Raw genomic sequence first — 13,084 nt, forward strand, 5'->3', positions numbered from 1 at the left:
TTTAATTTATATTTGTAGGATCCACCCAACAACAGCAGAAAAGACACTCTTTTCAAGCACCACAAAATGTATGCCAAGATAGATCATTAACCGTGAAACAACCTTCAACAAATTTAAAAGAATTGACATCATATAGAGTGTATTCTCTGACTACAACGGAATCAAACTAGAAATCAATAACAGAAAGATGACAGGAAAACCTGTAAACACTTGGAACTGAAACAACAAATTTCTTAATAATTGGTGGGTCAAAGAGGAAGTCTCAAGGAAATTTTAAAAAATAAATTGAAGTGAATAAAAGTGAAAGTACAACATATCAAAATTTGTGAGACTAAGCAAAAGGTATTCTACGTGGAAAATTTGTAGCACTAAATACTTAGATTAGAAAAGAGCAAAAGTCTCAAATCAATAATCTAAGCTCCCATCTCTGGAAACTAGTTTTTCAAGAAACTAGAAAAAAAGAGCAAAGTGAACCCAAAGCAAGCATAAGGAAGGACACAATAAAGATAAGAGCAGAAATCTATAAAATTGAAAAGAGAAAAACAATAGAGAAAGTAGATCGAGCCAAAAACTGATTCTTTGAAGAGATCAAAATGATAAACTTGCAGCAACACTGACAAAGAAAGAGAGAGAAGACACAAATTACCAATGTTTAAAATAAAAAAAGAGGTATCACTGCAGATCTGCAGACGTCAAAAGAATAATAAGGGAATGCTACAAACAACTCTACACATATTGATTTCACAACTTATATGAAATGGGCCAATTTCCCCAAAAGCACAAACTACCACAACTCACATAATAAAAAATAGATAATTTGAATAGCCTTATAAGTAAGGGAATTGAATTAGTAATTTAGAAACTTCTAAAACAGAAAATTCCAGGCCCAGGTGGTTTCCCTGGAAAATTCTACCAAATATTTAAAGAATTGCATCAATCCTATTAATCTCTTCCAGAAAATAGAAGAGGGGGGAACACTTCCCAATTCATTTTATGAAGCTAGGCTGATATCAAAACTAGAAAAAGACAGTATAACATAAGAAAACTAGAGGCTAATGATCCTCATGAAAATAAATGCAAAAGTCCTTCACAGAATATTAGCAAATAACATTCAGCAATATATAAAAATAATTGTAGACCATGACAAAGTGGGGTTTATTCTAGGATGCAAGGCTTAGTAAATATTTGAAAATCAATCAGTATAGTTTACCACATAAGCAGTCTAAAGAAAAAAATTACAATCATACTAATTGAATGCTAACAGAAAAATCATTTGACAAAATTCAACACCCATTCATGATAAGAAGAAAAAAACTCTCATAAAAACAGAAATAGCAGGGAACTTGCTAAAATTGACAAAGATGTGTGTAAAACACCAGCAGCTAACAGCATACTTAATAGCAAAAGACTGAATCCTTTCCCCGTAAGATCAAGAGCAAGGCAAGGTTGCGTTCTCTCACCACTCCTATTCAACATAGTACTGAAAGTTCTACACAGAACAATAAAGTAAGAAGAGAAAGTAAAAGGCACACAGATCAGAAAGGAAGAAATAAAATGGCTCCTATTTGCTGATGACATGATAGTCTACTAGAAAAATCCAATGGAATCTACAAAAAAACCTCCTAGAACTAATAAGTTAGTTCAGCTAGGTTGCAAGATACAAGATAAACATAGAAAAATCAATTGTATTTCTGTATACTAGCAACGTATACATAGATATTGAAATTATACGGTATCATTTATAATCACTCAAAAACATATGAAATACTTATGTGTAAATCTAACAAAACATACACAGAATTTGTATGCTGAAAAATGCAAAATGCCAATGAAAGAAATCAAAGATCTAAATAAATGAAGAAACATACTATGTTCATGGATTGGAAGATTCAATACAGTAAACATGTTGATTCTCCCCAAATAGATATTCAGGTTTAATGCAATTCTTATAAAAATGCCAGTAAAGATTTCTGTAGATATAGACAACATTATTCTAAAAATTTATATGAAAAGGGAAAAGAACTAGAATGCCTAAAACAGTTTTGAAAAAGAAGAACAAAGTAGGAGGAACCACTCTTCCTGATTTCAAGACTTAATATATAGCCACGATAATCAAGACTGTGTGGAATTAGCAGCAGCGTAGACACACAGATCAATGGAACAGAATAAAGAACTTGGAAATAGCCACATATAGTCAACTGATTTTTGACAAGTATGTAGAAGCAATTCAATGGAGTCTTTCACATTCTTTTCAACAAATGGAGCTGGAGCAAATTGGATATCCATAGGCAAAAAAAGAACCTCAACCTAAAAACCCCACAGCTTATACAATTCAAAATGGATCATAGATTTAAATATAAAACATAAAACTTTTAGAAGAAAACACAGGAGAAAATCTTCAAGACCTATGTCTGCGTGAAGAGTTCTTAAACATGAGACCAAAAGTATGATCTCTAAAAGAAAAAAGTAAATAAGGTGGAATTTATCCAAAATTTATTAAAATGTTTTAAAATAAATTAACAATTTATTAAAATGAATTTATTAAAAATGTTTGCTCTATGAAGGACTCTGTTAAGAGGATGAAAAGACAAGCTATGGACTGAGATAAAAAAGACAGAAAGAAACATTTCACTGAAAAAGATATGTAGATAGCAAATAAGCACATGAAAATGTGTTCAACATCACTAGCTATCAGGGAAATGCAAATGTAGACTGCGATGAGATATTACTATTCAACTATTAGAACAGCCTAAAATAAACAGTGATAATGCCGAATGCTGGCAAGGATGCAGCAAAACTGAATCTCTCCTGCACTGCTGGTGGTTAAAATGGTACAGCTACACTGGAAAATAGTTTGGCAGTTTCTGAAAAATGAAACATAAACTTACCATATGACCCAGCGATCACTCTCCTGGGCATTTATCCCAGAGAAAGGAAAATTTATATTCACACAAAACCCATACACAATTTTTCCTAGCAGTTTTATTTGTAATAGCCAAAAACTAGAAACAACCAAAATGTCCTACAATAAGTGAGTGGCTAAACAAACTGTGGTACATTCAAACCATGGAATACGATTCAGCAAGAAAAGGGAAGAAACGATTGATACATGCAACAACTTGCATGGATCTCAAGGACATTATGCTGAGTGAAAAAAAAAAAAAACCCAATATTGAAAGGTCACATACTATATGGTTCCATTTATTAATATTCTAGAAATTACAAAAGTATAAAAATAGAGAACACATTAGTGGTTTCCAGGGATAAAGGATGGGAGCAGAAGGGATGAGTGTGTATAAAATGGTAATAGAATGGAGTTCTGTGTGGTGATAAATAGTTCTATATCTTCATAGCAGTGCAGTTACATGAATCTTCACATGTGGTAAAATGACTTATAACTGTAAAAAATGTATTACATATGGGTCTACCTAAACAAAAATATTGTTCAGATTTGGTATTCTTGGACTTTATTTATAAAATAGTCATCATCTCTATGTAGTTACCTGATAACTTTTTTCCATTCGTTATGTTTAAAAGGTCCACCCCAGTTGTTGCATGTAGCTGTGATTTATTGATTTTCCCTGTTGTCAAATATTTTGTTGCATGAATATAACTTCTATTTGCTCTCCTGTTGGTGGACATTTGTCTTAAATATAGCTTTATGCTGTTTTGAATGAAGCTGTTATAAACATTTTGTGCATGTGTCCCAGTGCAGACATACAAGAGTTTCTCAAGAGAATATACGTAGGAGTGGATTTGCTCTGTGGGAGGGCGTGTGAACATTCAACTTCATAAGATAAGGTTAAATTGTGCCCAAGTGCTTCTATCAATTTATACTCCCACCATCAGCTCAATTTGCATTTTCCTGATTACAAATGAGGTTGCTCATCTTTTCACATGTTCATTCACCATTTGCATCTTTCTCCTCTCTGACAGTGTGTCAGATCTATTGCTCATTTTTCTATTGTGTTGTCTTTTTCTGACTGATTTGTAACATTTCTTTATATAATCTGTTCTTTTGTTGATTTTACATGTTGCAAACTTCTTTCAGATATTGGCATGTCTTTTGCTTTCTTCATTGTACCTTTTGATAAACAGAAGGTCTTAATATTACAGTAGGCAAATGATTGATCTTTCCTTTTGTGATTAGCACTTTTGTGGTTTAAGAACTCCTTTCCCAGTTGGAGGTCAGAAATATTTTCTTCTACAAGTCTTAACATTTTGCTTTTCACAACTAAATCTTTAATCCCTCTGGAATTAATCTTTGGGGATGACTCCTCTTTGACTTTTAGCTCAGTAAATTATTCCAACTTTCATGAGAGCTCTTGTCTTTTAATTCCAACTTCCCTGCCATGTCTGGCTCTGGTGCCTGCTTTTCTCTTCAAAATGTGTTTTCTGCCTTTTGGTATGCCTTGTAATTTTTCTTGATAGCCAGACATGATGTACCAGGTAAAAGGAACTGCTGTAAATAGATCTTCAGTAATACAGTGATGAGTTTTCAGGGAGAAGAAGCGTTCTATGCTATCTTATCCTATCCCACCGTATGATTAGGTCTCAGTCTTTTAGTGAGCCTATGCCTCTGGACTGTGAACTTCACAAGTGTTTTTCAGTTTTTTTCTCCCCCTCTTAGGTGGGACAGAATGGCTAGAGTGGGCTGTAGTTGAGTATATCCCTTCTCCCACAGTGGAAACCCAGGCGAGACTGGGGTTGAGTATTTCCCTTCCCCAGGTCAGTTAGGCTCTGATAATACTCCAGCAGGTTAGGCTCTGGTTAACTAGTTTACCCTGGGCAGGCTTTGTTAGAACAGAGTGCTCTGGCATATTTCAAAGTGGCTCCTTTTCCCCTCCCCCTTCCAGAAACCCAAGGGGATTTGTCTCTGATATTTACCGTGGGAATCTGGTAGAGCTCCTGGAAGTAAATATCACAGTACTGTGAGGGCCCCCCGTGACTGGATCACCCTGGAGTTTTTAATTCTCAGAGTTGTCCCCACGGAGACTCCAGCAATTCATCAATTACAGTTCAGGTTTTCCTACCCGTGCACTGCTTCCCATGGCTTCCTGTATTCTCCTGTTGGGCTCTCCAATCTTGGGGGAAGCGGTTTACAAATCCAAGGAGGGTTATTGATTTCTACTTGTTAGGATAAAGTGGTGCCTTCCAAGCTCCTTGTCTGCGGAACTAGACACCAGAAGTCCTCTGTGGTCTTTTAACAAGTGAGTGAATAAGAAAGTCCAGGAAGAAAACTTCTCCATGGCGAAATTTGGAAAGATGGCTAATTCTCCCTCAGGCAGCCTGGAGGGAAGTTTTGGTCATATGACCTAGGTTTCCTTTGTGTCATCAAGGCATTCCTGCATTAGCAATTTTGCAAGTGCTTGAGTGTCATATATTAAAAAGCTAAAGAAACCAAAACAAAAGCAATGAATTCCCTCTCACCATTTGAACTACGGCTCATATCATTTAAATGAGCTATTTGTTGAGAAAGAAAGCATAAATTTAAAATACCTGTTTGTATAGTATCCAAAGTATGGATTCTGCTTTTGGAGAGACAATGCCATTTATTGGAAATATTGCTGGACAGGGAGTCAAGAGACCTGGGGTTAAGCCTTGGTCTGTCATTACCTGGTTGTGAAACCTCTTTGTATCAGGAGTATGTTCAGCTGTGTGTAACAAGAACCTTTCTACAGTGGCTATACCAAATGGAGTTTATATTTTCTCAGTAACAGCTCAGGAACAGACAAACCAGGCCCAGTGTAGTGGCTCCTCCTTTCAATTTAGTCTTCACAGCATGTGGCTTTTGTCTTCATGCTCGTCACTTCATGACTGCAAGATATGGCTCTACCTCTGGCATTATATCAGTATTTCAGGCATGGAGAAGAGTCAGGGAAAAGAGCACAAAGCGAATGCCACAGCCCTTTTAAAGAGCTTTTCCATGAGCCCTACATAATAACTTCAGCTCACGTTGTCAGAGCCAAAACTCTTTCCACCTGCCCATCCTTAGCTGTAGTTTAACAGGGCAAATCGCTGCCTGAATAAATTGAGATTGTGTAAGAAAAAGGGCTAGACTGGAAATGGGATGGGTAACCAGCAGTGTCTGCCCCACTCTCTGAGCATCCAGTGGGAATGCCTGCCTCCATGGCAGGATTGTTTGGATGACAAAATGGAAGCTCAAATGCAAGAACACTTCATACACTATAAAATACATTTCATAAACAAATGGGAGATATTCTGACTCACTTTCTCAGAGAGCAAATCTAATGTTAATAGAAAGTCTGATTAAATGTAGAGCCTTGGATAATGAATATTTGTTGAATTTCAGCCCATTCTCTTTCAGACATCTTCAGATAACCCAAGAACTAGCATTTTCATGTGTATACATCCTCAAATACCAGTCTTCAGATTCAGATTTTTGTCCAACATTGTTGTAGTGGGCATATGTTGATTTTCTCCCCAATGTCCCTTTCCCCCTTTTCCCTTCCTCTCAGTATGCTGAAGGTCTTTCCATATGATTTTTGTTGGAATGATCCTACCCTCACCTCCAGGGATAAGCCTTGATTCGTTTAAAGCCATTCAACAAAATATAATGACTGATTCAGCGATGGGTAGTCTGAGTGGCCTCAGAACCCGGAACTACCAGCATGCTAACACTATCCTCCTGGAAGATGGATGTGTGGTCTTGAACTGCTGCGGCTATTACTTTTTGCAACGTCTGGGGAGGCAGCCTGACGGTGAAGTCAGTCTACAGAGAACACCCTTGCCAAGAGAATTGCGGAGAATCAAATGATATAGTAAACCACTGGTTTCCAAAAACCATCCTATCTCTGGGGTGTTTTTCCCCCCAGATCAATGAACCAAAATATTTCCTCGTTTTGTTATTTATTTGTATAAGTGAGTTTGAGTTGGGTTATCTGTTATTTGTAACCGAAAGATTCCTAAATGATAGTTTCTATACTTATTTCAGGAAAAAATTATATATATTATTTTAATATTATTTTAAATAATGTATATATTTAAAATATATTACTCAATATATTATATATTATGTATGTATGTACATATATATGTTTATATATACGTGAGTTTATTCTGAAGTTTACAGTCCTTCCAGGATTAAGGCCATAAGGCTTGAATTTACTAAGAATGCTTGTTTCTTCCTATAACTAATTGCTTGCATAGCGCCTGTCTAAAGGATTCTGGATGGTGAAGTGCTAGGACCTGAGTCCTGCTCTTTTAGGGACTGTACCTATCACCCCTGCTGTATAAGACTCACCCCTGAGAGCTTTGAGCCAAAGACCAGTTAGGCTGAGATGTGTCAGTGTTCTTGTAGGTGTGTTTCCTGTTTCCTGTTTGCAAAAGCAACCTCAGAAGAAATACAAGTAACAGCCTTACATGAACTGCTTACTGAGCTGTCAAATGTTCAAGTAAAATAGTCATTAATTATGAGTGATCTCAGTTGCAGGGCCATTGAACTGCTGGTGATCAAATCTGTCGTGATCCCGTGGAGAGCTCTGAGGTCCGAGGTACTGCGTGACTGCATATTGTAAGTTACTTTTTTAACCTCTCAGAATGCCTGGGTTTTAAATTGTGTAAATTATGATTCAGAATGCAAAGATGTTTCGCCCTAGTTAGGTTGTTTTGTGTTTATATGTTTTGGTATTTGGGAAACAAAAAATGCTAGCTTATGTCCGTCATTAAAGCTTTGCTGTGGGGTATACCTTTCCATTTTTAACTCTTTACTTGAATTTGTATGTTACTGAGAAAAAAAAGTATGCACCCATTCTAATTAAAAAAAAAAATCTATTCTCTTTTATGGTGACTCTGATTAAATGGAAACCTTATTTAAGTATAAAAGATTTACTTATAAAAAACTAAAAAACTAGAAATTACAATGAAGTAAAAACCTGACTTGCTTCCTGGAAAAAAAGGTAATGCATACATGCTCCTCCTTACTTTCTGAATCTACCCTTTTGGTATGGAAAATTGAGAAGGATGTTGTGCTGCAAGTAGATGGGATATTGTCTAATTCAGAAAAGATCCTTTTGAAATTTTATTATAGTATAATTAGGCAGCAGCAGCCACAATACTGAATTTCCTGTTGAGATAGGAACATTATTACTTTCCTAATTTGTTGATGTGGGTCTCGAAAGTCAGCTCATCGAATATTTAGGAAACTGGCTTTTCAGGAAGGAAAATCTATGGGTATATGAATTTCTTGGAAATTTTTCAAAATATGCTAATGGCCCACATGAGAGCCAGCCAAGATTTAGGTAAGGTCATGTGGCTTAGGCCCCAGTAATAGATTTTGTGGCTGTGTGTAAACAAGGCATGAATATTAATCTAATATGTACTTGGCCAAATGATTTTGTATGAGGAATAAACAGCAAAGATAAAATCAATGTGAGCAAGAACAGAACCTTCTTTTGTATTTTGCTGATATTGCAGGGAAGGAAGGGAGACATATTGATGTGAAATGAAACTCAAATGCACTTAGCTTTCTTTTATCCCACTTTCTTTATCCCCGTTAAGTATTTATGGTTTAATTAAGTATTAGATGAGTAACATGGCTCATCTGGATGTCACAAGAAAGTGAAAGTAAAAAATCTTCATTCCAAATTTGGTAGGCCAGTGCTTCAAATGAGATCTATAGAACGCTAATAGCTTATCTGAAGTCATGCGAAACAAAATCTCATGTGGTTTTTTTCCCTCTCATGACTTTGAGAATTAAGCCTCAGCCCCAGTGCATTTCTCCTGGAAGCCAGGATGGAGCTGTTCGTTCACGTTGGTCGTGGTCAGGCAGCCTGAGAGGCTCTTTCTTCTTGTGATACTCTGGTTGAACCACTTATGGATTTCACAACCCTAAACATGATTGTGGCCATTGGATTAGTTCCTCGAATCTTTCTGACATCAAACTAAAGAATAATAGGAAAATGTGTATTCTTGCCTAAAGACAGTGAATCATGAGCTTGATTCAACCTAAGAACCTTTCCCCTTGATGTGGAGGTGTAGAGAAGCAATATATCTGCTAGTGGCTTCTGGTCCTTTCTGCCCCTCCTCAAGCATCCAGGTCTCTCTTCGGTGGCTGTGGTCTCAGGGACAGGGCATGCCTCACTGTAGACTCCCTTCTCAAGTAAGCCCCAGATATGCTCTATTTCATCTCTGGTTTATGTGGAGCAAGGAGAGGCTGCAGGAGTTCAAGCTGCAGATTTGAGGCATCTGCCAGACCTAAAGGGAGACAATTTGGAAGAGAAATCGACAGAAACACTCTGAGGCAGTAAGGGAGCCACTCCCTGCTTGACTACTGTTGGCTCAGAAGAGGAGTGGACAAGGCAGGGATGAGGATGACCTCTATAACTGAGGCTAAACTGCCTAACTGGGCCTAAAGGATGGCCTAAGTTAGCAAATACTGCCCCAATTTCCTGGGCTTTCTGGAATTTTGTTCAAGAATTCCAGACATTCTAGTAAAAATTGCCTGTCAACAGAGATCCTGATAAGAAGAGATAGGGAAGATATATGTAAAGAAATTATTTTAAAGTGAAGTATATGGATAGACTCTAGGTTTACAACTATTTCTGATTTCCTGTTGTCTGGGTGTCTCTCTTTAGCTCCCTTAGGCTAGAATCATTTTGTCTGGATCCCCAAGAAATCCATACTCTTCCCCAAGGCTTCCTATGTGACTAGCTTCTTAGTTATGTGATGTTACATAGAATTATATTTTTGTACAGTTTTCTGTACTAGAAACCTCTTTCCTACTCCTCTTTAAAAAAAAAAAAAACAACCTTTTTAATCCTCTTAGCCCAGGTGCTCACTACTCTTTATTTTCAATGTCCCATAAATTTCCTTCTATCAAAAAACACTATTTTGTCAACAGAATATCTTTCATTCAGGAAGAGTAATGGGGAGAGATTATCTCAGAGGCTGAGAGTACAAGATACCAAATATCTAGGGGATAGTTCAAGTATGCTTCCAGATGTTTTCAAATAGAGACAAATACTGTTCATCCAAATAATCGATTCCCTGACAACCATTTTCCACCCAGTCATGTTCTTAATGCCAAAACAGCTAGTAAACTCAGTGAAACAAACAAATAAGTAAATTGCTTTTTTATTAGTATGTAGGAAAAAGAATAGAAAGAGCAGTTGATTTCTCAGCAATTTTGCAACAAGTTCAGTGTCATGTAGACTTAGGAGAATGTAGTTTGCAGTAGCTAAACGATGATTTTAGTTAACCAAAAAGTGTTGATTAAGCATATTTACCTTGAGCCCTAGGGCAGAATGATATGGTATAACATGGACTCATACATTTGGTGACAGATCTTGCTCCTAGAAACATAATTCATTCAGTAAATATTTATTGAGCATTTGCTATATGACAGGCATTGTGCTAAATCATGGGGATATTAATGGGGAACAAGGCAGGTATGGTTTCTGCCTTCACTTGAGTGGTGTGGGGTGGAGGAAATGGTAATCAAATAATTACACAAGTAGATTTTACAAATGCAATCATTACTGTGATGGAGAAAAAGAAAACACAGGAAACTGAGACTATAAAATACAGGCACTACATCTAGCCTAAGTGGTGATCAGGGAAGACCTCCCTGAAGAAATCTGAAGGGGCTAGAATCAGGGAGGAGAGTGTTCTAGGCAAGAACATGCGCAGGGAGCATGGAGCTTACCAGGAACTGGACCAAGGCCAGTGTTGCTGGAGAGCAAGGGAGGCACGGTGCGAGGGAAAGCTGGAAAGGTGGCGGGGGCCGCTCATGAAAGACTTAGTAGAGAGAGAATGAATGAATGGACATGAGTAGTTTATAACATGGAGTGAGTCCTGTTGTCTCCTGTCATTGGTGTGAAAATAACATGAGGTTTTACCTGTGTAATGACTCTGCTATTTGGGAGGAGGTATTCATTTATTCATTCATTCATTCACTCATTCAACCAATAAACACAAGACAAAATCTCTGTTCACATAGATCTTAAATCCTAGTGGAACAAGCAGATAATATGCTAGTAGGCAAATATATAGGTTTTATAGTGAGATTTTGTTTATGAATAAGTGGTGTGAGTGGTCTTTATGTGGAATTTTAAAAACAATTTCAAGTATTTATTGTATTGCATCTAAGTATGGTTATTCCTCTGTTTAGTCAAATAAAGTTAAATGCCCTAGCAGCACTAAGATGCTCAGCACAGGTGTTCTTCATAGTACTCAATACACAGTCAAAGACTTTGGAGAAATCCTAAGAGAGGAAAAGAAGCAAGGGAAGCTGTGAGATTTGTGTTCTTGTTTCTGAGGAGCTAGTGATTTCACTGCACACTCTGCCCCTGACCACTTCTTCCTGGAGTGGTGAAGAGAAGACAAGGAGAGCAATAAAAGACAAATGAAAATAACAGAGGCTAACACTGATCGAGAAGGATCTAAGAGGGAGAGTATTTCAGTGTTTCCATTTCTTTTTGCAAAAAGAACTTAATACATATATCTTATGATACACTTAACATACTTTATAGATTTTGCACATTTACTATCTCTAAAAAAGGTTCACATCTTACAATCAAAGTAGACATTTAAGGAAACGTATTCTTTTCCACATTTCCAAAACTGTTATTCAATTGATGGTGTATCTTAAAATCGTCAGTGACTTACAACTCAGAAAATAATACATATCTGGAACCTTGTTTGAGTTTTCAGTCATGCCTGCGTTTTCTGAAGGTGTCCTGAAGGTTTCCTGATGGCAATGTTTGCATATCTGCATATAAAGTATTACCATCAATGGAATTAAACCAGGGCACCTCTGAGGGTCACCTTCAGGTCTTGCTTGCAAAAATCAGAGGGTAGTTCATTATATCAAAGGGAGGCGTAGTGTCTGTTTTAATCTTCAGGAACTTCCTTGTTTCTGATTTTCAAATTGCATGAATCAAAGTGATTTTTTCTATATATGCCAAGAAGAATAATGGAAATGTTGTTAGGGTTTCTCAACAGCACTGTTGACGTTTTGGACCAGATCATTCTGTTGTGGGGGGCTATCCTATGCAGTGTAGCATGTTTAGCAGCATCCTGGTACCAGTAGTATCCTCCCAGTCATGACAACCATCTCTAGCCATTGCCAGATGTCTCCTGGGAGGAGCAAACTCACTCTCAATTGAGAACCACTGCTTTAGTCTATCAAAATCAGTGACTCACAATGCCATGTTTTAGCTTTGTATTGTATTGCAAACATGTCCAATTCTGAATGGATAGCTTTCAACTTAACAAGATGGTATCTTTATAATTCTATAGCTCTTACATCATAATTAAAAATATTATGAAACCAGAATTAGAAGACTAAATAAATAGATTTTTACTCAGCTAAACGTATGAAATCCTGACATGTAATAAGTTTTTCTGTGGAGAAGAGGGTATACACTTTGAGAACCTTGTAAAACCTTATAAAATTTTACCCTCAAAGTTTGCAACTTACTTAGTGGCTCAATTATTTTTTAAAGATACATTTATGGGAATCTTCATGCCACAAAGACTCCAACTTGGTCAGCTGCAAGAATTATAGCCTTTTGGTGACACATAGAAATTTAAATGAGGCCCATTTAATGAGTTCAATTCTAGTTTTATAGAAAACCAAGAAGAACAGAGAGAAAAAAGTGCCACTCTTGTGTCCTTTGGTGATGGTACTTGACATTTTAGTGTAAATTATTACAATAATATATTGGTTTAATGTTCCCTTGATATCTGTAGTTTAATTAAAGTTTCTGAAAACGAGAGAAATCTATGTTCTTTCTGTTAAGCTAAGAAATGGCCTTCCAAAATCACTTTAATTGTACGTGGTTAGATCTTCTAAAGTGGCATTGTACTATGCTATAGCACATGGGGAGAGTTAAGATTGCATACATTTACTTAGACGTGTGACTAATATATGACACCATTAAGAAAACTATCTTTTCAAATTCCTTTTTACTGTTACTATTTACTTCACCTAAAGGCCTCCTGCCTCAAAGTATTGCATATAGTTCGAATTAGACCAATACTATTTTGTAAAATGGAGCTTGCTTTCTTCTTACTATCATGTTCAGGAATAAGAACTTTCAATTGTCTCAAAAATAAAGTT

The 13,084-nt window shown here is 36.7% G+C and overlaps 1 protein-coding gene across 1 annotated transcript in view; it reads left to right on the forward strand.

The window, feature by feature from the left end:
- The window catches only part of NCALD (neurocalcin delta), a 269,976-nt gene that overhangs the window by 103,571 nt on the left and 153,321 nt on the right, over window positions 1–13,084 (forward strand). Inside the window, exon 2 of the mRNA XM_046642706.1 lies at window positions 7,448–7,534. The gene's annotated coding sequence lies outside the window, so the exon portion shown is untranslated. The remainder of the gene's footprint in view (window positions 1–7,447; window positions 7,535–13,084) is intronic.

Source organism: Equus quagga, chromosome 16 (genome assembly GCF_021613505.1).
Source record: "Equus quagga isolate Etosha38 chromosome 16, UCLA_HA_Equagga_1.0, whole genome shotgun sequence".
NCBI lineage: Eukaryota > Metazoa > Chordata > Mammalia > Perissodactyla > Equidae > Equus > Equus quagga.